Source organism: Chinchilla lanigera, unplaced genomic scaffold (assembly GCF_000276665.1).
Source record: "Chinchilla lanigera isolate Chin_1 unplaced genomic scaffold, ChiLan1.0 scaffold00065, whole genome shotgun sequence".
Taxonomy (NCBI): domain Eukaryota; kingdom Metazoa; phylum Chordata; class Mammalia; order Rodentia; family Chinchillidae; genus Chinchilla; species Chinchilla lanigera.
In genome coordinates, this window is record NW_004955466.1 from 6,287,127 (window position 1) to 6,310,573 (window position 23,447).

Consider the following 23,447-nt stretch of genomic DNA (forward strand, 5'->3'; position numbering starts at 1 on the left):
TGGCCTTGAGCTCACTTTGTAGCCCAGGCTGATCTCGAACTTGCAACGATCCTCCTGCCTCAGCCTCCCAAGTGCTGGGATTACAGGCATGCGCCACCATGCCTAGCATAGGATGGATTTTTAAAAACACTCCCACTTGCCTAAACACAGTATACAAAAAGAGATCATCCTAAAATCTACTTAAGACCCGTCTCAAGACTCAGATAATAGTATTTGTAAGTAAATAACAATAGGGCTGGGGATGTAGCTCAGCACTACTGAGCACAAGGCCCTGTGTTGGATCCTTGTACCAAAAAAGACAAACAGAGTTTATATATATGGATCCATATATATAAACTCTGTTTGTCTTTTTTGGTACAAGGATCCAACACAGGGCCTTGTGCTCAGTAGTGCTGAGCTACATCCCCAGCCCTATTGTTATTTACTTACAAATACTATTATCTGAGTCTTGAGACGGGTCTTAAGTAGATTTTAGGATGATCTCTTTTTGTATACTGTGTTTAGGCAAGTGGGAGTGTTTTTAAAAATCCATCCTATGCTAGGCATGGTGGCGCATGCCTGTAATCCCAGCACTTGGGAGGCTGAGGCAGGAGGATCGTCGCAAGTTCGAGATCAGCCTGGGCTACAAAGTGAGCTCAAGGCCAGCCTGAACTGTATAGTGAGATCCTGTCTCAAAAAAAAAAAAAAAAAAAAAAAAAAAAAAAATCCATCCTCTGAATGTTCAGATGAGAAGGGGAACACGGAGGGGGAGGGAAGAAGTGAAGGACAAGAAAGAAAAGAATAGAAGGAAAAATAGAAACCAAGCTTTTGTAAGTAAGGAGGGAAGAGGGGTTAAGGAGAGGAGGGGAATGGGGAAAAAAGTGAGATATACCGTGTACAGGTACAAATTCCCTATGATGAATATGATCATTATGTATGTCTAAAATGTAGCAATAAAATAAAAATTAAAAATTATCTTCTACATGATGTAAAATAATTTATCACTAGATATTTCATTTGCTTACTGAACTTTAAACAGCATTTAAAATTTTTTTTGAGTGAAGTAACATTTGGGAGCTGTCAGAATTAGTACATCACGCTGAACCCAAGGACGAGTCCCGCCAAGTGTGCGCTGCATTGCGTGTGACAGACGTTAAAGCGCGGTGTTCACCTGTCTTCGCCAGCTGGTGTGCGTGAGGAGTTGGAGAGGTAGACATGTGTGACGACACGGGGTATGGTCACCGTGAGACGGCTAGGGGGACTGCTCGGCATCGCCAAGTGTGGCTGGGAGGTTGGTGAGCTACCGGACAGACGGGAAATAGCTGTTAACCTAACACCTTTCATTCCGTGTACGCGTAGAAAAGTCTTTTTAAAAGACTCTGAAGAAGTTGTACGAAAGTATCCTCAGAGCAGGTGGCTTAGGATATGAATTTCATGTGTTAGTTTTTTTTCATCATCTGTAAGTATTTACGTCAAGCTGTTTTTATGAAGTGAAGTTAGGGATTTGTGCATGTGCGATGTTGATTAGCAATGAAATCTGTATGTAGTCTTTATCCCACTAGTGTTTTCTTTTCCTTTTTCCTTCCCTCACAGGAGGGGTAGGGTTGCTGTAGTGTCCAGAACACTCATACTCACCCAGGATGGGGAGTGCAGTGTCATGGCTGACATGTCTTCAGTTTTTGTCCAGACTGGAAAGTATGTTCACTTTCCTGCATTTTTTCCTTTCTTTTTTTGTTTTTTTTCTGGTACCGGGAGTCGAACTCACGACCTTGCGCTTGCCAGGCAGGCGCTGTGCCGCTGAGCTAAATCCCCAGCCCCCGAGTTCAGGTAAGATAAATGACCGGGTGACCATCTTCAGGAAAGCGGCATGTCTGAGTATCTGAGGTGGGTGTGCAGTGAGGGAGGCCACGGTTTTCAGGTGGCCCTGAGTGTTCAGAGCCCAGTGTGATGGACCCGCTGTGCCAGGAAGAGTCCTCTTTCCAGGTCACTTTCTTGAGCTGGGAGATGCTGAAGTTTGAGTAGAGGTCCAAAGATTGAAAAAGGCAGTCGTTCTGTCAAAGCAGGAATGTACGTATGGTTTAATTTTAGCTTTGGGGAAGCTTGAGACAGTGTACCAAGTTTCTTTCATTTGTTAAATAAGATTTTTTTTTGTCACTCAGTTCCCCTTCTCTCTGTGCCCTGTCTTGGTTGTTTCGCAGGCAGGCTCCTTAGGGCGTACAGAGCTGTGGGCCGGGCACAGGTACACGGGCAGCTTGGGAAGCTGGGGGGCTGACGGTTCCCGAAGATGTTGCGTGTCCAGTAGGTAGAGTTACAGGCGGAGGAGAGACTTGTGAGCCGGGCAGACATCGTCAGAGCTCTACCCGGTTTTCCTTGGAAGCAGGGCGACCTCGGTTTGCCTCAGTTTGCTCGCTGACTGTAAAGTGGCGATAATATCCCCCTTACAGGATAATATTTATTTGATCAGCTTTGAAGAGCAGAAATACACACAGGCACTAAAACGATTCCAGTGTGTCCTCAACAATAAAACCAGCACATCTTGGGCTTAAACCGGGCAGAGCTTTGCCATCCATGAGAATCACTGGCCCTTCACAGCTCCTCTTGAAGTGTGTCAGAGGGGCACGGGGGTGACCCCAGGCCTGGAGAGTGAGCGCCGGCTTCATCTGGTCTCCTCTGGGTGACCCTGTGGAAGCGAAAGAGTGAGTGGTAGGAGAGTGTGCCGTTCCAGTGGCTCCGTCCCCCCGTCCCCCGTCCCCCGTCCCCCTGTGCCCAGCCTGACAGGGATTTCTGTCAGCGCAGACGTAGCAGTCTGCTCGGCGTGATCAATGAGCGATAAGTGCTGTGAAGCTCCCCCTCTGGCCTTCTGTGTAGTTTCTTTCATCTCGGGTGGACATTCAGTCTGTCTTCACCGTTTGTTTAATGTGGGAAATTTAAAACGTGTTTAATTCTAGCTTTGGACAGGCGAAATTAGAAAGTCTGCGTTTGCTGTTTGCTGTGTTTCTCTCTCCCCTGCCCCCCAGCCCTGCAGTCATTAACATTTATTAATCTTTTTAATATGCAGAAAGAAGTGAATGTTAAGCAGCCCATGCCTCTGTCCCCCTCACTAGGGTGTGTCACTTAGAAGTGGAAGGATTTGATGGGCTTTTCTAAATTTTTGAGTAACATGCAAAGCACACGTAGTGGTTAGTATTTTTGAAAGATTGTGCAGTGTTGGGGGAGATTGTCATTGGCTAGATGCCTCATTTTCCAGGCTCTTGTTTTGTTGTACGTAATGTAATCAGACTCAGTCTACCCTGGGCTTTTGCACTTGAAAGCCGTGCAGTGTTATTCCAAGAAGACTGCGTGTGACCCGAGAGGCCTTTTTTTGCTGAGTGTATCTTCAGGAAGAGGGGTAATCTGGATCTGTCTCCTAGAATTTTTCTGTCTTCCTGGAAAGTAATTTCTGCATGTCAGATGTAAATGAGGTCTGCAAACTCCTGAACTCCTTGGTGAGAACTTTCATTTAACTTTCCAAACAATTTGCTTTAGTCCCACAGAGGTGATCTCCCCCCAGCCGTTAGATGGGCAGGTTCCCTCCTGTGTTGGCTCTTGGCTTTCTGGGGAAGCGTGGCGTCTTTCGTCGCTGTGGCTTCTTTTTGGTGGTAACGGAGGAGCGGTGTCTTCGATACTGAGCTCTGAACAGGGCTTGTAACGCTGATGCCAGGTTACTGTGGAGTCTGGAAAGCTCTGGCATCGGAGAGCCCTGCACGATCCATGGGGGTAGCTTGGAGGAGTTGTAGGCACTTGTGGTGACTGAGACCCAGGGCTCATCCCCACGAGGTCGAGCTCTAACCCTGAGCTATACCCCCAGCTCCGGAATTACATTTTAGTTTGAAAAATTGCAGCATGTGACAGTTTCAATTTTGAAAAAGAAATAGTCCAGAAGAAGATTCACAGAAACTGTTTTTTTATTATTATTATTATTATTATTATTATTATTATTATTTTTGTCTTTTTTGAGACAGGGTCTCACTATGCAGTTCAGGCTGGCCTTGAGCTCACTTTGTATCCCAGGTTGGTCTCGAACTCAAGATGATCCTCCTGCCTCAGCCTCCCGAGTGCTGGGATTGCAGGTGTCTGCCATCACACCTGGCCAAACTGCTGTTTTTTTAAACTGGGACTCGAACTCAGGACTTCGCACTTGGCAGGCATGCGCTTGTGCAGCTGAGCTGTATCCCTGGCCCTCAAGGAAACTGTTAACAGTGGTCATCTTTGGGGGATAGGGACAGGTTTCATTTGCTACCTTGACTTTAAGAAATTAATTACAAAGCAGGAGGTTAGTCATGTGTTAGATCTGCCGGTTTAATGAGATATCAGTGAGCATTACTTTTTCTTTTATGATGGTGGGATTGAACCCAGGGCCTTGTGCATGCTAGCCAGCCTCTGCCTCTGAGCTGCACTGGTGATCATTAGATCAGGCGTCTGTACTGTCAGACCACAGGGATCTTTCAATGCTGTGTAAATGCCAACAGTCAGAGCATGACTTAGGTGTGTGTTTGTCCCATTGTGAGTCCACCCATGATCCATCTGTGTACCTGTCTCTATCAGCGAAGGAAGGCAGACAGACCTGTGATCTGCTTGATGGGATTCCTTTCAATAAGGAAGGAGATTCGTGTTGCTCTCGATCATGCTGGAAAAGCCTTATTCTTGATATTCAGCAGGAGGGTGAAGTACTTAGGTTTCAGAAATGGAGTGTGGAACGTTGAGAAGGTAAATTGTGTTGGTGTGAAAGTTTTTATTCTTGTTTCTGAGATTCTTCTCTCGGTGACTTCATTGAACAAGTGCTTAGCTTTGTGGCTGTCGTGCACTTTACTGAGGTACACAGTAAGTTGTGAGTTACTGCTCTTCCCTTGTCTAGTCAGCACATCAGCGCCATGCCCATTCTGTGTCAGGAGTGAAAAATGTTTTTAAGACAGCGTCTCACCATGTAGTGCAGGTTGGCCTTGAACTCACTGTGTAGCCCAGGCTGGCCTCAAATTTGTGGTGATCCTCCTGCCTCAGCCTCCCTCCCGAGTGCTGAGGTTACAGGCGTGTGCCACCACACCCAGCTAGGATTGAAATATTTGTAGTACTGTTGGAGAAGCCCTTTGATTTGGGGGATCTTGAGGCACTGGGTCAGCTTTTGCTGTTAACAACTCCTCCAAAACCGGGTGGCGTAGCACAGCGGCCGTTTGTGTAGCTTACCGTCGTGTGGCTTGGCAGTCGGGCAGGGCTCAGCCGCGTGGCGGCTCTCGTCCCACCCGGGCTCACACAGGCGCCTGCAGCCCGCGGGCTGTTGCTCGTCTCCCTGGCGTGCCAGGCTGGCCGGCTGCTGCTTGGCTGGGGCTGTGGGTGCGCCAGGCCGCTCTGAGTCTTCTCTCAGCGGCCCAGCCTGGGCCTCCGCACGCGCTGGCTGTGCCCCCTGTAGAGCGGCAAGAGAGGCAAAGTACGTGCGCTTTGCGTACTTCCAGCCTCGGCTTGCGTCACGCTTGCTGTTGTCCTGACGGCTAAAGCCCGCCACAGGGCGCTTGAACGTGTGAGGAGGAGACAGCCTGTGCCCGGCTGCGAGGAGCTCTGGGTTACGCGCAAGGTGCGAGCGCGGAGGAGCACTCGGGCGTGACCTGCGCTCCGCCGCGGGGTCTCGAGGGCTTCCCTCTTGCAGCGGCCGTCGTCTCCAGCCTCGTCTCGCTTCCTCCCCGGCCACCCCCTCCTCCACCGCTGTCAGTGTTTGCCCCCTCCAGCTTCCCTGCCTCCACCCCTGCCTCAGCCCCGCTGACTGTAAAGTGGCGATAATATCCGCCTTACAGGAGTCGTTAGAGAAGTGATGTGGCAGAAACGACCACGGAGCGATGCCCGACGTGTGCCGCTCAGGTCACGTCACCCCTCTCTGCAGAACCTTCGTGGCCATCTCATCGTATGCAGAGTAACACAGGAATCCCTCCTGATCCTGAAGCCCGCGGGCTGCAGGACTGCGTGATGCCTGCGTCTCTGACCCCTGGCGCTTCCCTGGCTCCCCTGGCCGCCTTCCGAGTGCTGCTCCCTGCTGACCGATTCTGCACAGGGCTCTGCGCTTGGCTTTCTCTAGAGTCAGATGCTGAGCACTGCTCCCTCCCGCACCCTTCTCTGCCTCTATTTCTGTGTCCCTTCTCCACAGAGGTCTCGCTGACAGCCCTCTGTACAAAGGTGTTCTTCCTGCTGGTCTCTGGCTTGCTTTATTGTAGCTGTATTGTATTCCATAGCACTTACAGCCAGCTGACATCCCCGTGTTCCTTTCTGTCTCCTCCAGTAAGCTCCATGATGACAGCCTCTTGCTTGCTGTCATCCTCAGCGCCTAGAGCAGTGCCCGGCTCAGGGTACGGGACCAGTGGAAGAGTGTCTAGTGACATCTGTCACCTGGCCGGGCATGGTGGCACATCATGTAATCCCAGTACTGGGGAGGCTGAGGCAGGAGGATCGTTGTGAGTTTGGGGCCAGCCTGGGCTACAAAGTGAGCTCAAGGTCAGCCTGAGCTGCCTACAAAGACCCTGTTTCAAAGAGACCCCCCCAAAAAAGTAATCAAACATCTGTCACCTGACCATGGAGGTGGCTCTTCCCTGCAGATGGGAGGATGGGTCTATGTCTCCTTGTTGCTGGGCTAGAGGCACTGATTTCCCCTTGCCTGATGCTTAGCTAGGCCAGCCTAAGAGTTTATCCTGTTCCCTTTCGCAGAATTTTAATTCAATTTTGACTTTTTTCATCATTTTTCTTTATGAATACCTATGTCAGTAGATTTAGTCATGCATTGTCATATGTGCGTCTGGTTTACATACATGCACGAATATACATGTGCACGAGTTTGGATTTGGGTGCACATGGAGCAAGCAGTGTAGACGCGGCGGCTTCTCACACACTGGAAGTTCCTGCAAGCCCCAAGTCTCTTATGTTCAGGCCTGGGCACCAAAGCTTCAGTCCCGCTGGTCCGGACTTCTCTGGGCTTCAGCTAACCTAGGTGTGGAGTTGTCCTTCAAGTGAAATTTGTCTCATATGGCTTTGCCGTTGCTGAGTTTTGCACTTTGGGTCAGAATTTTGTTAGTCCCCATGAGTTTGCTGTTTGCAGGTGTGTGGGTAACATGCAGGCTGACCACTTACTTGGAATGAAAAGGTGGGTGGGAATGAATCGGAGAAAGGGCAGTCTGGCCTTACGAAATATTTGAATCACAGAATATTTATTTATTTAGAGACAGAGTCTCACTGTGTAGTGCAGGCTGGCCTTGAAATCACCATGTAGCTCCCTGTGGTCTCAAACCTGTGGTGACCCTCCTGCCTCAGCCTCTTGAGTGCTGGGATTTACAGGTATGCACCACAATGCCTGGCTATCACAGAATTTTTGGGGGGGTACCAGGAATCAAACTCAGGGCCTCGCAGGCAATATCACAGAATATTTAAAAATAAAGGCAATAACAGGATTTTAAAAAAATTATAGTGCATATGATAGACTAAGATATTACAGACATAATGAGTCATGTAAGCAGTAGCATTGGAAATATTCACAGTTCAGAACAGAAGGACTAGGCCAGGCATGGTGGCACACCTCCGTAGTCCTAGCGAAACAGGGGTGATCTGTGGCCCTCCAAATAATACAAGGGAAATACTACAACTTCCAACCTGCTGGGTGTCTGAAACTCCAACTCCATGTTCTCTAAAATTGAGGAATGAGTTCTAGGACTAACGGAGGTTAAGAGTAGGAAGAATTTATTGAAAGATAGCTTCTGTCTGAGAGGGGCAGAAGGGAGACCCGAAGGTGGGTTGCCTGTCAACCTCGCTTCTCAAGGGAGTTTTATTGAGTGAAGCCACGAGGTGAGGTGGGTCAAGGTGGGACAGAACTGCCGTCCACTAAGAAGATTACAAGGATAGTCGCTTAGCTAATGTTGATCCAATGGGAAGCCACAAGGTAGGTGTGAGGGGACTAAACTACGGTGAGCCAGTAAGATTACAAGTACGGTTGCTTAGGAACTGTTGATTAATTGGGGCTCAAATAGGAAACATCACAGCAAGCAACGGGAAGCACTTTCTGGGCAGGAATGGGCTAGAGGGGTTTGCCGCCCCCCCAAGATGATTGATTCTATTTAGAATAGCAAGCCCTGCTGTTTGTCTGTAGGGGAAGGGTGTGGGTGTAGTTGGTCCTCTATGTCCCGAGGCCTGACCTTCACCAAATGCACCTCACCCACAGTTGTCTTCTGCACTGAGCTCTCGAGGGCACAGTCCTGTCTGACTGCCTGTAACATCTCCAAATAACTGAGCAGTCTATAATACTAGCACTTGGGAGGCTGAGGCAGGAGGATCTTTGTGAGTTCGAGGCCAGCCGGGGCTTATATGGTGAGACCCTCTCTCAAAAAAAATTCCCCCAAAACATAAAGGAAAAAAACAAAAGAACCAGAACAGAATAATAATGCAAGAATTTCATCAGCAAAATCTCTGTAAGTCATTTGCCTCAGAATCTGAAGACCAGCCCCCCAATACTGAGGAGTCTAATTTCTTTAAATGCTGTATTTGAAAAAGTTTCTGATTTTCGTATTTTTCTACTTTGTGAGCACCTGAAAATGTGCAGGTGAGGATTAACTTGTGCTTGATTTGAATTGTGTTCAAGTCTACAACGTAAATTTCAAAGCGGAAGAGCAGAGGCGTCCTGCGCTGGCTTCCTTTCCTGGGCGCTTGGTAGCCTTGTGGGGTGGTGCCCGTCCACAGGATGGGTGCCTGCTTCGTCGTGGTGTCTGTAGCTGGGTGAGTGGGCTTCGAAGCAGAGTAAGGGGTTTAAAACAGTTTAATGGGAAGAGGGTGCTGATAGTGCCTGAAGGGATTCTGGGGCCGTCCGCACCAGCCGGGAGAGGCCTGAGAACATCCGTGCCGCGATCGGGGCAGGCACGCTGGCTTTCAGTCCAGTTTTGCCAGTTACTGTCTGGGTGATCGTGGCTGAGTCACGTCTGTATGTGTCAGTTTCCCTGCTGGTCACATACGGGTGTTGGGAGGGCCTATGCGGCAGGGTTGTGGCAAGGTTAGAGGAAGTGCTGTGTATAGAGCTGTGTTGCTCTACCAGGCACACAGCAGGAGCTCTGGAAGTGTGAGCTAAGGTTTAGCAGAAGCGCATTTTTTGCGGGAATTCAGAGAAATGGCTGTGTGCTGGGCACATGCCTGTAAATCTGCTGTTGAGTAGGCTGATGGAAGAGGGTCACAAGCCCTTTCTTTTTTCTTTTCTTTATTTTATTTTATTTTATTTTATTTTATTTTATTTTATTTTAAAGAGTAAAAGAAGGACAACATAGCAATAGGGGGATTCACCGAATTACAGACAAAGTGGTAGGACATTATCAATCATTATTTTACCTATTGGTATCTTCAAGATAGTTTCTCAGGAAAACAAATAGACAAATAATAGTGAGTTACAGACAAAAATGGAAGGAAATCATCAATGGTTGTTGTACTATATCTTGGTTTCTCCAGAGTGGTCTCTAGGGGAAACAAATTGAGCTATACATGAGTGATCAATCAGATAATCATTGACTATTTCTTGATGGTTGTTGTTGATAACACATAGTAACAAACATACATCCATTTACGAAATAGCATAGGAACAATACAAACATTACAGAGTTATAGACAGATTGGTAGGAAATCATCAGTGGCTGCTGCAGTTCATGTTGGCATCCTCAAAGTGGTTTCCCAGGAAAACAAAGATGTGCAAGAAAGATCCAACAAGTAGTTGCAGCCCAAGGGTTGCGAAAAATAGCGGATTACCTGCTCATCAGTGAGTCCCCTCACTGAGGTGTGACGGCTGGAAGGAAGGCCAGGGCTGAAAAGAAGGACCGAGAGACCAGCACCAGTGTCCAGCACCGGGCCGTCCACTTTTTCCTCTGTAGTCATGATTTCGCGGGGCTCCTCCTTCTCCATGAAGGCGGTTCTACAGAATCTGAATACTGGGCACCCATGTAATCCGTGAAGTCTCAGTGCAGACCTCTCCGGAGCTCCACTCGCTCCTCCACCGCAGCCTGTACAGTTAGGGGAAGAATGGCCTCCAGGGGGTCTCCCCAGGTATTGCGCAAGGTCCTCCTGGTTTCCAGGTCCCGAATGGCCCTCGCGTCCCCAGTCAGCTGGACCTCTGAGTCGTCGGGCGTCGGTACTCTCCAGCTCTCCGAGTCCTTGTTCATCAGCTGCTCCTCCGCTGACTCTGGACCTCTCTGGCTCTCAAGGGCAGGGCCAAGAGCGACCCGCCATGTGGCATGTTTTCCCGGAGGCTTCTCCATGTCGGGATGGTTCACGCACGTCTCCGGGCGGGCCTGTTGTGTCGGTGCTTCTCTGTAAGCCCTTTCTTTTGGAGGCAAAACAAAGGGTTGGGGATTTAGCTTGAAAGCCCTTCCTGGGTTTAATCCCCAGTACTACCAAAATAAGGAAGTAAACAAACCAGGGCGTTGGCCCCCAAGAGAGCGTGGTCATCCTGTGTGACAGACTGACCCCTCTGTGAGAGTGGGATAGCCTGGATGATACATGAGGGACAGAGAGGCTTGCCACTTGTTGCTTGGTGCCTTCTGCTCGCCATGAACTCTTTCTCCTCTGCGAGACCCCTCTGCCGAGCCTCCCTGCCTTGGAGCCAGCCGATGATGGACTGAAGCCTCTGCACACTGAGCTGAATAAACCCCTTCTGCTTAACGTTGGTTGTCCGGGATTTTGTCTCAGCAGTGAGAAAAGTAACCAAGGGGCTTCCTACTTGCAGCGAGCAGGCAGAGGGCGCCCGCGTTGCTCTTTGGGCCCTTCTGGCCCCAGACCCTTTCTGTAAGGCATGTGGTGCCAGGGTTTGAAGGCCCATTTGGAGTCCTGCAGTCCCCACCGCTTACCTGAGTGACTGAGATTTTCCCTTCCCTGCCTGCACAGTGCCTGACAAGTGTGTGTTCAGCATTCCTGTCTATCCCCAGTGGTATGGTATTCTGAGCTTTGTTTCTGAGGAGATTTACCCTGTTTTTCTCACCCACCCCTGTTTTTCTCTTCCTCTGGCCTGGAATACTTTATTTTTTGTTTTGTCTTTTTGAGACAGGGTGTTGCTAGGCAGTTCAGGCTGGCCTTGAGCTCGCTTTGTAGCCCGGGCTGGCCTCGAACTCACAGCGATCCTCCTGCCTCAGCCTCCCAAGTGCTGGAATTACAGGGATGCGCCACCAGGCCTGGCTTAGTTATTGTATATAAGTGCAAAAATTCTTTTTTTATTATAACCAACTGGATTAATACAGTAGAGGACATGCAGAAGGCCGAGTACTGGAGTCCCCCGAAAGGGCTGTCTCCAGCTGCCGCTCAAAGCCTTCCCAGTGACTGTTTGGAGCGGGTGACTCTCAGAACGCGGCCTCTTTGCCCGTGGGAAGGGGGGAAGACCTCAGAGCGTGGAGAACCCGTTGGGTGTGAGCAGGGTGTGAGCGTGCACACCGCTCCTGTGATCACCGCTGTGAGAGGACTCACCCCCACCTTCATTGACCTTTTCATCTTCCGAGGTGCATCTTGGGGAGCTCCTTGGGAGTTCCCGGATCAGTGAGCTTAGCAGTGCTCCTAGATTTCATGGCTCAAGACTTTGTTTTTCCTGTGAAATATTTCTGGATTACTTCAGTCCTCAGCGATCTCCAGCTTCTTCACCTGAGTCATGTAAGACATATTTGTGTGAATACCACCCGCCATTCTTCCGCTCCGCAAACGCTGTCCGAGGACCTTGCCCGAGGCGGCAGTGACAAGGTGACTCAGTGGCGTTTATGTAACGATGCTCGTAGAGCACGTGTGTGCCGTGCCGGGGGCGGACTGTGCCTAAAGTGGGCAGGCGCTGGGCTGCACGGCGCATTGCTCTTCATGGTGTTGGTTTTCCCTCCCCAGGCAGAGTTCAGTGAGTTTTTTCTCTTTTTCTTTCTCCATGTGCTGAGTAAATAGTTGTTAACAATTGTGTGATTGACTTCTTAGATGGAAGTTTTTTGACTGCCAAGAAAAACTGTTTGCCAAGAAAATGTAAAGGGTATTGGGCGAGAGCAGAACTTCGAAATTTAAAATCTGTACAACATATACAGGTCGTAGATGCAAGTGGCTGTTCATGCGAGGAGTAATCCATACTTGTGACTGATTTTCTCTTGGAAGAGAACTTCGGAGGCAGTTTGGAGTTACTCAGAACTTCTCATATTCCCTAGGCAGATAAGGTTTCACTGTGTAGTTCAGGCTAGGCTTGAACTCACTATGTAGCCCAGGCTGGCCTCAAACTCACAGCGATCCTCCTGCCTCAGCTTCCTGAGTACTGGGATAACAGGCATACACCACCATGCCCAGCTCCCTGTCCCCTTGAAGAGATTTCACCTATGAATTTGTGTATTCCAGTTTTGGACTTAGAGGACACTGGGATGTGACTTTACAACTGCATTCTTAATCAGAACTTCAAAGAGTTTCTGTTTTGTTTTGCTTTGCTACTACCAGGTTTTTTTTTTTTTTTCTGTTTTTTCAGGCTTTTCTTAGTAAACCACATTTGGGTGGCATTGGAGGGGGTGTTTTGAGTTCATACGGTTTTTCTCTCACCTCTTACCACCTGAATTTCCTAAAATATGCAAGGCCCTCATGCAGTTCTCATCGTTTTGTGATACTTAAGAGGAGATGGATTATTTGTGCTTTTCAGATATGAAAATGCATTCCATTGCTTTGAGGAGGGATAATAGTAGGATAATGGTAGGAAGTAGTAGAACATTCTATTAAAATATTGCCTTCCCTGCAATTTTAGCCTGTGATTTAAGTGTGCTGTTTTTGTCCTTACGACTTTCCGTAACTGCCTCCTTGCTGTGGTAAACAGTTGTTTTTAAAAATCCACCTTGTGTTTGTGTCATCTGAGGAACTGGTTCCAGTTGTTCTTCTCACCTGCACGCCCTGCTGGTTCTGGTTCAGTGGATCGCACTTGGGATGTGCAGGGCAGGCGGCTTGGGCGCTGAGTCACAGGCTCACAGTGCTCTTTCCTGCCCCCGACCCCCCGGGCAGCTGGTCTGGGCCTCCCGGCTCTCTGGTCTCCTTGTCCTCTGCCAACTTTAGCGCTTAGCTCCATTCAATGCTTCCAAGGTAGGATGCTATGTAGTTTGGGCTGCCCTTGAACTCACTGTGTAGCCCAGGCTGACCCAGAACTCATAGAGATCCTCCTGCCTCAGCCTTGAGAGTGTTGGGGTTACAGGTATGTGCCATCACACTTGGGTTCTCTGTCTTTTAGTATAAAAAAGAATCCAGTTCTTTCAGTAAGATTTTAAATGCCTTGAAAGTAGTAATAATCTTAGATTTTCTTTGTTCTTCAGAGTACCCAATAACTATTTATATTCAAGTTAATTGCTTCTCATGTCTTTATTTATTCCATATAGTAGAAAATGTGGTAGTAGTATTTGTTTCTTTTATTTAGAAGAGTAGAACTTTGTTAATATAAATGATTTAAACTGGGCCTGGACTCTTAAATTTGTTGAATGTTATTTAACTTTTAGAGTTCTTTTTCCATTAGTGTTTCATTTCCACTTTTTAAAAATTTTTTTGGTCTTTTTGAGACAGGGTCTCGCTATGCAGTTCAGGCTGGCCTTGACTCTAGCTCAGGCTGGGCTTGAACTCGCAACGATCCTCTTGCCTCAGCCTCCTGAGTGCTGGGATTGCAGGCGTGCGCCACCACACCCGGCGGTTTCCACTATTTTTATAAGCATGCACCAAGTAGTATTTTAAGAATCATTAGAATTTAAGTCCCGCCGATCACCTGTTACCTGCAGGAGTGCGCGGCGTTAGCATACAGACTGGCTCGGTTTCATGAAGAGGAGCAGGCCTTGGAGATTTGCTGCTTCCCCCTGTGTGTGGTCTTTGAGTCACCGCTTATTCATAAGGATGGAATAGGCAGACACACACAAGATGAGGCGATGGCCCCGCCCCGCGTCGTTCCTTCCTCCTTCCCGTGCGCTCTGAGCCTCCCTCTTCCTGATGACCCGCAGCGCCCATCGCCGTGATCTGCACTCCCCTTCCTGTTTCAGTGGACAAGAGGGGCTCCCTTTGCTGGCCAGTAAGTTCATGTTTTCTGTGTCCTGGATTTGTTTCTCTCTTGTCTGTGCATTGTCAGTCGTTCCTCCCCATAGCCCTTGCTCCTCCTCCTCCTCGTGCTCCTCCTCCTCCTCCTCCTCCTGCACCCTTGGTGAACTGGTCCTCACCCGAGGAGGTGCAGCTCCGGGTCCAGGGCAGCCCGCCCGCCGACCTCGTGGGACCCTGTGCGCTCCCGGCGCCCAGCGCGTGTATCACACTCTCCTGCCAGGGGCTCTGGGGCCTGCCTGCCTGGGTGCCCCAGCCTGTGCGCTCCCGGGAGCTACGACTGCTCTCCTTCACCCCGTGTAGGGCCCGGGCGGAGGAGGTGAGTGAAGGGCTCTCAAAAAATGCTAACGTTTTTGCTTTAGAGGCTGAGGCGGTCACTGCTGTGTACGCTTGAGTAAGAAGCACCCAGCGGATTGGGTCTGGGTGTTTCGGGTGCGGTGTGGACTGAAGATGGAAGACCCCTCGACGGGTGTGAGTAGCCCCAGCCTGGACAGAACACAGAGGGTCACAAGGAGGCTCGCTTAGCTTTGCTCGGAGCAGCGCAGGTCTCCGCCGTGGCTTCCAGCACAGCCCCTCAGCCTCCCGGCTCAGGCTCGCTGGCCGGAGACCCTTTGGCGACCACCAGGACTGTCCAGGTCCCCCTCGTGTGACTGGGTGTTGGGCGGTCTCGCAGAGGCCCTTTTGCGTTCTCCCTCTGCTGACCCGCAGGCGGCTGCTGTAAGCCTGTCTTGTGGGTGATGCGTATTGTATTGAGTCTCTTGTTCTGGGGAGCCCGGACTCATGCAGAGGCAGAGTCCCCAGTGGTCAAGATGGTGGATGCAGGACCCTGTCAAGTTCACGCCCCAGCTCAGCATGTGCCTTTTGGCTACTCCATGATTTGCTGCTTCTCTGAAACGGGGTAGCAGTGATAGGACTGACTTGGTGGATTATTGTGAGAATTGAGCGATCTGCTAATGAGTAGTACTGAGAACAGTGCGGCACGCAGTGTTCACCAAGGATTAACAATTTACTCTTGCTGTGTACCCCCCCCCCCCCAGGAATCGAACTTCTGACCTTGCGCTTGCCAGGCAGGTGCTGTGCCGCTGAGCTAAATCCCCAGCCCCTTCTTGCTGTGTTTTGTGAGTTTCGTTTTTTGTTGTTGTTGTTTTGTTTTTTGGTGACAAGGTCTTGCTACATAGTGCAGGCTGACCTTGAACTCACTATGTAGCCCAGGCTGGCCTCAAATTTACGCCATCCTCTTGCCTCAGCCTCCCAAGTGCTGGGATTGCAGGTGTGTATCACCATGCCTGGTGTTTCCTGAGTTTCTGATACTTTGTGAGTTCATTAAATCCCCACACAGTGACACTGAGCCTTCTTCAGGATGGTGTTTGGTGCTTGGAAGCACATTTGTTACATTCCGTCCGTCGGGGCCTGCCCGGGTAGGGGGGTAGGGGTGAGAGGAACGGGTGTTCTCGCTCTCGCTCCCGGGCTTAGCCGGGGGAGGTTACTGTGTGAGAAGGGAGGGCGGCGCTCCTGCCCCGGATCTGTTGTCCACCTCATGTGGCACTGATGGTTTTCTTTAAAACAAAAACAAAAAAAACAAAACCCCACAAAAAACACAGTGTTTATTTAAAAATAATTTTAGACTTCTAGTTGGAAACAGAATTCTGCTTCCCCTAGTACAATTTAATCATCTCCTGTTTGCCTGCTGCCGACCCCCCAGTGCTGACTGCGTCCCACCGCCCTGTTGGAGAGCGGCCTCCGGGAGAGGTAGGCCGTGTCCGGGGCTGTCCACTGCGTGTTTAGTATTTCACAGAGAGGCGTCATCACCACCACAGTCTAAGTTTAGGGTATTTTTACCAGGTCAGGAAGAAACCTTGTACCTGTTACTAGCATTACTCTACACTCCTCTGTCCCCGCCGGCCACTGATCTGTTTTCTGTGTCTTTAGATTTATCTGCTTGGAACATTTCACGTAAAATTTCCACTATCTTTGAACCTTGTGCACATTTGCTGTGCAGACGATGGAGCGACAGTACCTGGGCTTCAGTGCAGGCTTTCTCCCTACAGGCTCTGACTGTGTATTTGTCGTTTGATTTGTCTTTGCCTCGGTCTCCTAACTTGCAAAGTGGGGGTAATAATTGGATGTGCACAGAGGTTTGTGAGAATAAATGACTTAACATGTGGAAGGCACTTAGTACTGATTCCGGCCAGAGTAAAATAAATCTTTGCTACGCCAAGGTCTGTCGTATCCTAATTGATGAACTTTGTGCTCTCGCGTGTTGATGTCTGTTGTGTCTGTTGCTACTAGTTAGCCTTCCGAGAACGTACACAATCACTCACATCAGTCCGCACCCTAAATTCGGAGGTTAGAACTTAGTCATTGTCGATGATACCCTGTCACAAAGGTTTTTCTGGTGGAAAGAACTGCGGGGAATTACGCGCCCTCATTTGGCACCTTTGTATGTTTGTTTGAATAAGACATGCTGCATCCGTCTTTAGTTAAAGGCAAAGCAAATCCGGGGCATTGGTTTTGGAAAACCAAATTTCACTTTGATTAAATAAATTCATTTTCAGAAAAAATTGCTTTTGAAGCTAATTTTTTAAAAAACACATTAAGCTGGGTGTGGTGGCACATGCCTGTAGTCCCAGCAATCGGGAGGCTGAGGCAGGAGGATCATCGCGAGTTTGAAACCAGCCTGGGCTACAAAGTGAGCTCAAGGCCAGCCTGAACTGCATAGCGAGACCCTGTCTCAAAAAGACACAAACAAACAAACAAAACATTAATTTCCCGTAGACTTCCAAGATCTAGCAAGAGCATTCCTGTAAGCACAGTTCACAGTGCCTAAAACGTACCTGTCCCAGCACCTCCACTGGTGGGAGAACTGTGGAGGCCCATTTAGGTGACCTGCAGCACGCGCAAGTGTAACTTGGACATGTGCCGAAGACAGGCGGGGGGTGTAGCTCAGTGCTTCAGCCTTGCCAAGCGTGCTGGAGGCCCTGGGTTTGATCCCAAGCACCGCCCTCCCCAGTAATTCGTTCAAGTTCATATTAGAACATGTGAGAGGGACAATACCATACAAACCCCTGGACACCCTGAGCTAGGAAGGAGGGGATCTGTAGGTCTGGGGTAGGACTTGCTGCTAGTCGGCCGCGTGACCTGGGCCCGTTTGCTCATCTGTCAGATGAGACAGTTGCACTAGAACATTGACTCGATGGTCTCTTGGGGCTTGTCTGGAAGGGAGATTGATCGGTTTATTTCTTGTAGCAAACACGATGCTGCCAGCCGCTCTGGAGGTTCTGTGTGTATGAGTAAGGGAAGGCTGCAGAAATCCTTTTTTCCCTCCTTTTTTTTTTTTTTTTCCTCGTCTTTTTGAAACAGGGTCTCGACTTCTTTTTTTTTTTTTTTAGACCTGGAGTCAAACTCATGACCTCAGGCTTGCCAGGCAAACCCTTATGCCACTGAGCCATATCCCTGGCCCATGAAACAGGGTCTCATTATTTAGTTCAAGTTGGCCTTGAGCTCACTTTGTAGCCCAGGCTGGTCTCGAACTTACAGTGATCCTCCTGCCTCAGCCTCCCGAGTGCTGGGATTACAGGTGTGCGCCACCATGCCTGGCTTCCCTCAATTCTTACCATTTTCTGCCCTGCAGGTCTCTCTCGGGCAGCTCTGACCTGTGAGAACTTCACGCTTGTACTGAGGGGTTCAGTTCCAAATGCTGTGGGAAGCGGGGAGCTCAGCATTAAGTGTCCTTCCCTCTGGTGGTAGACGGGAAGCTGGCAAGTCCTGCATGTCACTGTGCTCTTGAGGCCTTTTTATGACCAGCTTTTCTTAAAAATTACTTATGAAGTCAATTCCTGTATTGGGTTTTAAATTTAGAGTTACAGTTTTGTGGGGGGGAATGATTGGTGCCTGACACACAGTTTGCACTTAAGATTCCAAATATTTATTTGAACTTCTTAGGCAGTTCACACTGTGCGTTTCCTGATTGGTGGCCAGTTGTGGGCGACAGAAGCTGGAGAGGGATGCGAGGATTTTGTACGGGGTCGGTCATTCAGAACAGATCTGCGACTGCATAGTAAAGACAGAGCAGGCCTTGGGCCTAAGTGTACTAGTGTTTGTCAGATTATACGGAGACTTTGGATTAATAAAGGTTTAATCAAAAGCATTTGCTGCATTTATAAAAATAGTTGAATTTTCTTTAATGATATTAATGAGACAATCACTATTGTATAAAGATCTAAGGACACCTTAAAATCGTCCAAAGGTTTGTATACATGAAGCCTAGAAACCATTTCTCGCCAGGCATGGTTGGGCATGCCTGTAATCCCATCATACAGGAGGCTGAGGCAGGAGGATTGCGGTGAGTTTGAGACCTGCCTGGGCTGCATAGTAAGGTCAAGGTCAGTCTGAACCACATAGTGAGACTGTGTCTCAGAACCACCCCCCAAAGACCCCCCAAAACAGAAACTTTTTCTCTAAAATTGCCAAGAACCTGGTGAAATGGTTGAGTCAACTGATCTTGTACATTTGTTTGAAAGCAGGCATATGTTAGATGATATAAGTAGAACTTAAGCAACTTTCACTTTTTCACATTATAAGGATCACATTATTTGTCTTTTTTTTTTTTTTTTTTCCCTGTTTTTTTTCTGGTACGGGGAATCGAACTCACAACCTTGTGCTTGCCAGGCAGGTGCTATGCCGCTGAGCTAAATCCCCAGCCCTATATTATTTGTCTTTAAAAAAAAAAAAATTAAGGTATAACATCCCAAGACAAAAACAATAAACTCTGACAAAAGCCCTTAAAACTTGCCCCACCTATAAAAGGGGCCTTAGTTACAGTAAATAACAGATGGTAACTTCAGCTCCGATAGGGTGGGTGGTTTGGTTGAGTCGGCCGGCGTTGTGCTTGATGTAAGACATACGCTGTAGAAACTGAGCTCACTTACTGCCCGGTTTACCAAATGCCAGATGTGCCGTCTTTTAAGTGAATAAGAAAGTGAGATTTGTCGATATTTGTAACCAAAGAAATACTGAGCAGTGGAGAAATGAGAGGCTGCGACGTCACTGTCCCACGTGTGTTTCCGGCCTCAGGGCCGCGCGTTCCCTGTCCGTGGTGACCCTCGCGGTACCTCTCCAGCTCCTGGCCCACGCGGAGCAGGCTCCTGTGTGTCGCCACCGCCCTCAGGAGGGGATGCGTGGTTAACCGAGAGAAGGTGCTCCTGGTTAGGGAAGAGAAGACTGGTCTTTGGCAGGGGAGCCCCGTTTTATGAAATTCCTTGGAGCCAGGCTTTAGTTAGGTCCAGGGTTCTCAGTGGCTAGAAACCTTCAGAATTCTTTTGCCCTCTTCTTTCACAGGAAAGTATACATTTCTGCCTTTGTACGCCAAGTGTTTAGCAATGGCGCCCGATGGGTATTGTGTGTTTTTGGTGAGAACTGCTTGAATAAAGGTCAAATTGTCATGGAAAAATAGGAAAACCGAAGCTGGGAGGGAGTAGAGATGGTGTATTTTTAGCAGCTTAGAACGTTGTTGGTTTGAAAGCAGATAAGCCGGCGAGAGCTGGGGGAGGGAGGGCCTGGGTGGCTTAAAGGCCGTTGCTGCCGTGGTGAGCGCCTGACATTTTGTTTTGAAGTATGTCTGCCTGTGTATTTTAGAACCAGAACATTTTTTGAAAATCTGCCTTTTTTTTTTTTGCTGTGCACCCATACAAAATACTTTTTAATTCTAAATCTAGAGTTGAGACTTTAATTTTTATTGTCAGTTTTGTCAGTCTTTCAAACACTTGACTCTGGTTATTCGCTCAAGATTTGTGTAGAATGAACGGCACATCAGTTTTGATATTTTAGATCCATACATTGGAAAGGAAAATTCAGAATCATTTAAATTTGACTTCACGTGGTAAGATTCTGCTGGATCAAATTACAAATCAAATATTTTATTGAGCATTTATAAAAAACAAATGTTCTTCTAGTTCTTTCTGTATTTGTTCTTAGCTCTGCAGTTCTAGAGGGCAGCAGGGTAAGTTCTAACTCTGAGAGGTTCGTTTGGCAAAGTTAATTACTCCCCAGGCTCCACACTGTGGCATAATGTCAGATAAATAGTGAACATCGTTCTACCCCAGGGTATGCATAGAATAACCCAGGAAGCTTGATTTATAAAAGTAGTGCCATTTACAGAGTTTTAAGACTTAAATCTGAAAAACAAAGGCCTTCTCAAGTATAACGTTTGGGGGTGGGGATATAGCTCAGTGGCAGGGCGCCTGCCTGGCAAGCACAAGGTCCTGAGTTTGATTCCCGGTACAAAAAAAAAATCAGTGTAATGTTTGAGTCCTGAAAAATACTGTAAATAGATGTTTGTCAGTTAGTGAAAACAAGTTAGTATATATTCTTTCAGATTTTTTCTTTATGTTTGTTTTTACAAAAATAAAACCATAGTCTTTACTATAACTATTTCTATGGACATTTTATTTCCAACATAAAAGTTTGTCATACTCTTATCTATTTAACAGAGAGCTGTACAGTTTCTCAAGGTGTGAATCTACAGTCCCTTATTCAAAATCATTTTCTTATTTATGTAACACTTGGGGTCATTTCCAGTTTATTGCTGTGGTGACATTTCTTTATGTGCTAAAGGGAGGATGTCTGGGATAAATTCCTAGAAATGGAATTCTGACTCTAAAATAATGAGTAGGTGCTGCCAAAGTATAAGCAGCAGCTAACGCTGCTAGCAAAGGGTCCATTTGAGCACGCATTTCTCCTGCAGTCAGGCTGACACCTAATGCTCCCAGCCCTGTTTTTTGTTTTTTTTGAGACATGTCCTCACTAGGTAGTTCAGATAGTTCAAGATGGCCTTGAACTCACTACGTAGCCCAGGCTTCCCTGGAACTCTCAGAGACTCTCCTGCCTCAGCCTCTTGAGAACTGAGACTGCAGGTGTGCACCACCATACCCAGCTCTCAGGCCTGTTAACTTTTGCTGCTTGGCTGAGCCAGAAAATAGTATCTAATTTTTATTTTAAAATTATATTTTTAGAGCCTGTCTGTAATCCCAGCACTTGGGAGGCTGAGACAGGAGGATGATTGCAAGTTCAAGACTAGCGTAGGCTACAAAGTGAGCTCAAGGCCAGCCTGAACTGCACAGCAAGACCCTGTTTTGAAAAGATAAAAAAAAAAAAACCAAAAAATTATATTTTTAGCTCTCCATGGTGATACATGCCTATAATCTCAGAGCTCTGGGAGACAGATGCAAGAGGATCATAAGTTCAAGCCCAGCTCAGGCAGTTTAGCAGTTTAGTAAGACTCTGTCTCAAAATAAACAATAAAAATTACCTGGAGATGTAGCTCATTGTGAAGGTTCTGGGTTCATTCCCTGTACTGAAAACAAAAGTGTGTAGATTATGTATACAGATAGTAACTGACGCTAGGTGTGGGAACATTGTCTTTTCTGGGTAGTTGACTATCACTGTTGGGTAGTTTGATTTAAAAGAAGGTAAGTTTACAAACTGAATTAGTGGGTCAGGTAGTACCCCTTCCACTGTAGTTGAAGAACCCTGTGTATTTGCAGCTTGCCTGGGTACTATCCCTGGAGTGTTAAGCGATTATCCTTTGTGTTGGGAATACCAGAAATGTTGTAGAAGTATTTCTTACCATGGTGTCAGACCAATTGCCTGAGTACAGGTTGTTACCCTGGATACAAGGTAAACTGGCTTTCATTTGACCATTTGATTGTTTTCAGGTGCTTTTGCTCTGTAACAGCAGTTCTCAACTAGGGGTGCTTTTGTCCCCTAGGGGCCCTTTGGCAACACCTGGAGGGCTTTTTGTTACGACACCCGGTCAGTTTGAGGCAGAGGGATGGGTGCATAGACAGTTTGGGGGGCAGAGAGGCAGGGATAGGACTGCATAGGACGACAGTTCACAGAACAGCCCTCCGCGACTGTGATCCGGTACATCAGCAGTGCCGGGATTGAGAAGCTCTTGCTGTATGCTGCTTTGGATCTGACATGTTCTCAAGGCCCATATGTTAAAGGCTCATTTCCCAGAGTGCCGTTCGCAGGTGGGGCTTCGCGGGAGGTCTTTAGGTCATTGGTTGCACACCTGAAGGCGATAGTGGGACCCCAACCCTGCTCTTCTGTCTTCTTTGCTTCCTGGCTCAGGAGTGAATGTGTCTCCCCTGGCGTATGCTGTCTTGGTGCTGTGCTGTCTCCCTCCCCTGGCCGGAGCAGCGGGCCAATTGGCTGTGGGCTGGAGCCCCAGAAACCGTGAGGCAGAGTTAACCTTGTCTCTTGATGGGATGGTTATCTCAGGGGTTTGTCCCGGTGACAGGAAGCTAACGTACCCCGCTCGAGTACAGAGGAACGCTGTGATTCCTTTACCTACACCTCTTCTCCATTTCTTGTGGCTGGCTACGCAGTGGACGACTTTTGGTACAGAGTGGCTGGCTACCCTTGGTTTCCCGCATTGTCTGACTAATGTTGGCTGCCTTACTCTCTCTTTAAATATTTTGTCCAGAGATAGAGAGGGGCTGGTAGAGCTAGCTGGAGCTTGTCTGAGGCTACAGAAGTCATCTAAAGACCCAGCTTTGGGGTTTTGGTAAGGCTGTTGGTAATTTCTGGACTGGAAGAGTTGGCGGTCATTACTTGGCTAGTAAATACCTCTTCCTTCAAGTGCAGAATATACTTTACCTGATCCTGAAACAAAATCAAACAAGGGCCCCTTTCACCCCGTCCCCAGAACCCCTTCAGACAGAAACAAAGCACTCGGTGACGAAGGAGAGCCCGAAGTAACCACTCTCACTTCATACTTCACCTTTGTTCCTGACCAGGGCCAGCGCAAGAGAGATCTTAAGTGGTATGGCTGTCTGAAGTGCATTTCTGGCGAAAAGGCTGGGAGAATCCAAAAGAATGTTTTGAGTCATCAGAGACTTTTAAAATGCCAGATTCTTTCCACGGGGTTAATTTAAACACATTTGACTCTTGTAAAATCTTCACAAGAGGCTCCAAGACCATAATAACATGGAATTTTGCTTGCTTATTTTATTTTATTTTATTTGACTTTATTTTATTTTTGTCTTTTTGAGACAGATTCTCACTGTGTAGTTCAGGCTGGTCTTGAACTTACTTTGTAGCCCAGGCTGGCCTCAAACTTGCAACGATCCTCCTGCCTCAGCCTTCTGAGTGCTGGAATTACAGGCGTGTGCCACCATGCCCAGAGAATTTTGCTTATTTAGTGGAAGTCTTTCCATCAGCCATTGTGTAGGAGAGAAACAGGAACTTTGGGGAAGAAACTGAAGGAGCAGAGTCCCGTGAAGTTAGTTTCTTTTGGAATAAGAGGCAAGCTCTTGTCCTGGGAAAGAAGGCATATCCTTCCTTCTTCCTTCCTTTTCCAAGACAGTTGAGGTTTA

At 48.0% G+C, this 23,447-nt stretch overlaps 1 protein-coding gene across 3 annotated transcripts in view; it reads left to right on the plus strand.

The window, feature by feature from the left end:
- The window catches only part of Ppp2r5e (protein phosphatase 2, regulatory subunit B', epsilon isoform), a 157,348-nt gene that overhangs the window by 23,789 nt on the left and 110,112 nt on the right, over positions 1–23,447 (plus strand). The window contains exon 1 of one of the 3 annotated variants that reach the window (XM_013521973.1): positions 13,976–14,047. The exons of the other annotated variants lie outside the window; for them this stretch is intronic. The gene's annotated coding sequence lies outside the window, so the exon portion shown is untranslated. Of the gene's footprint in view, positions 1–13,975; positions 14,048–23,447 lie in introns of those variants that run through there. 3 annotated transcript variants of the gene reach the window in all.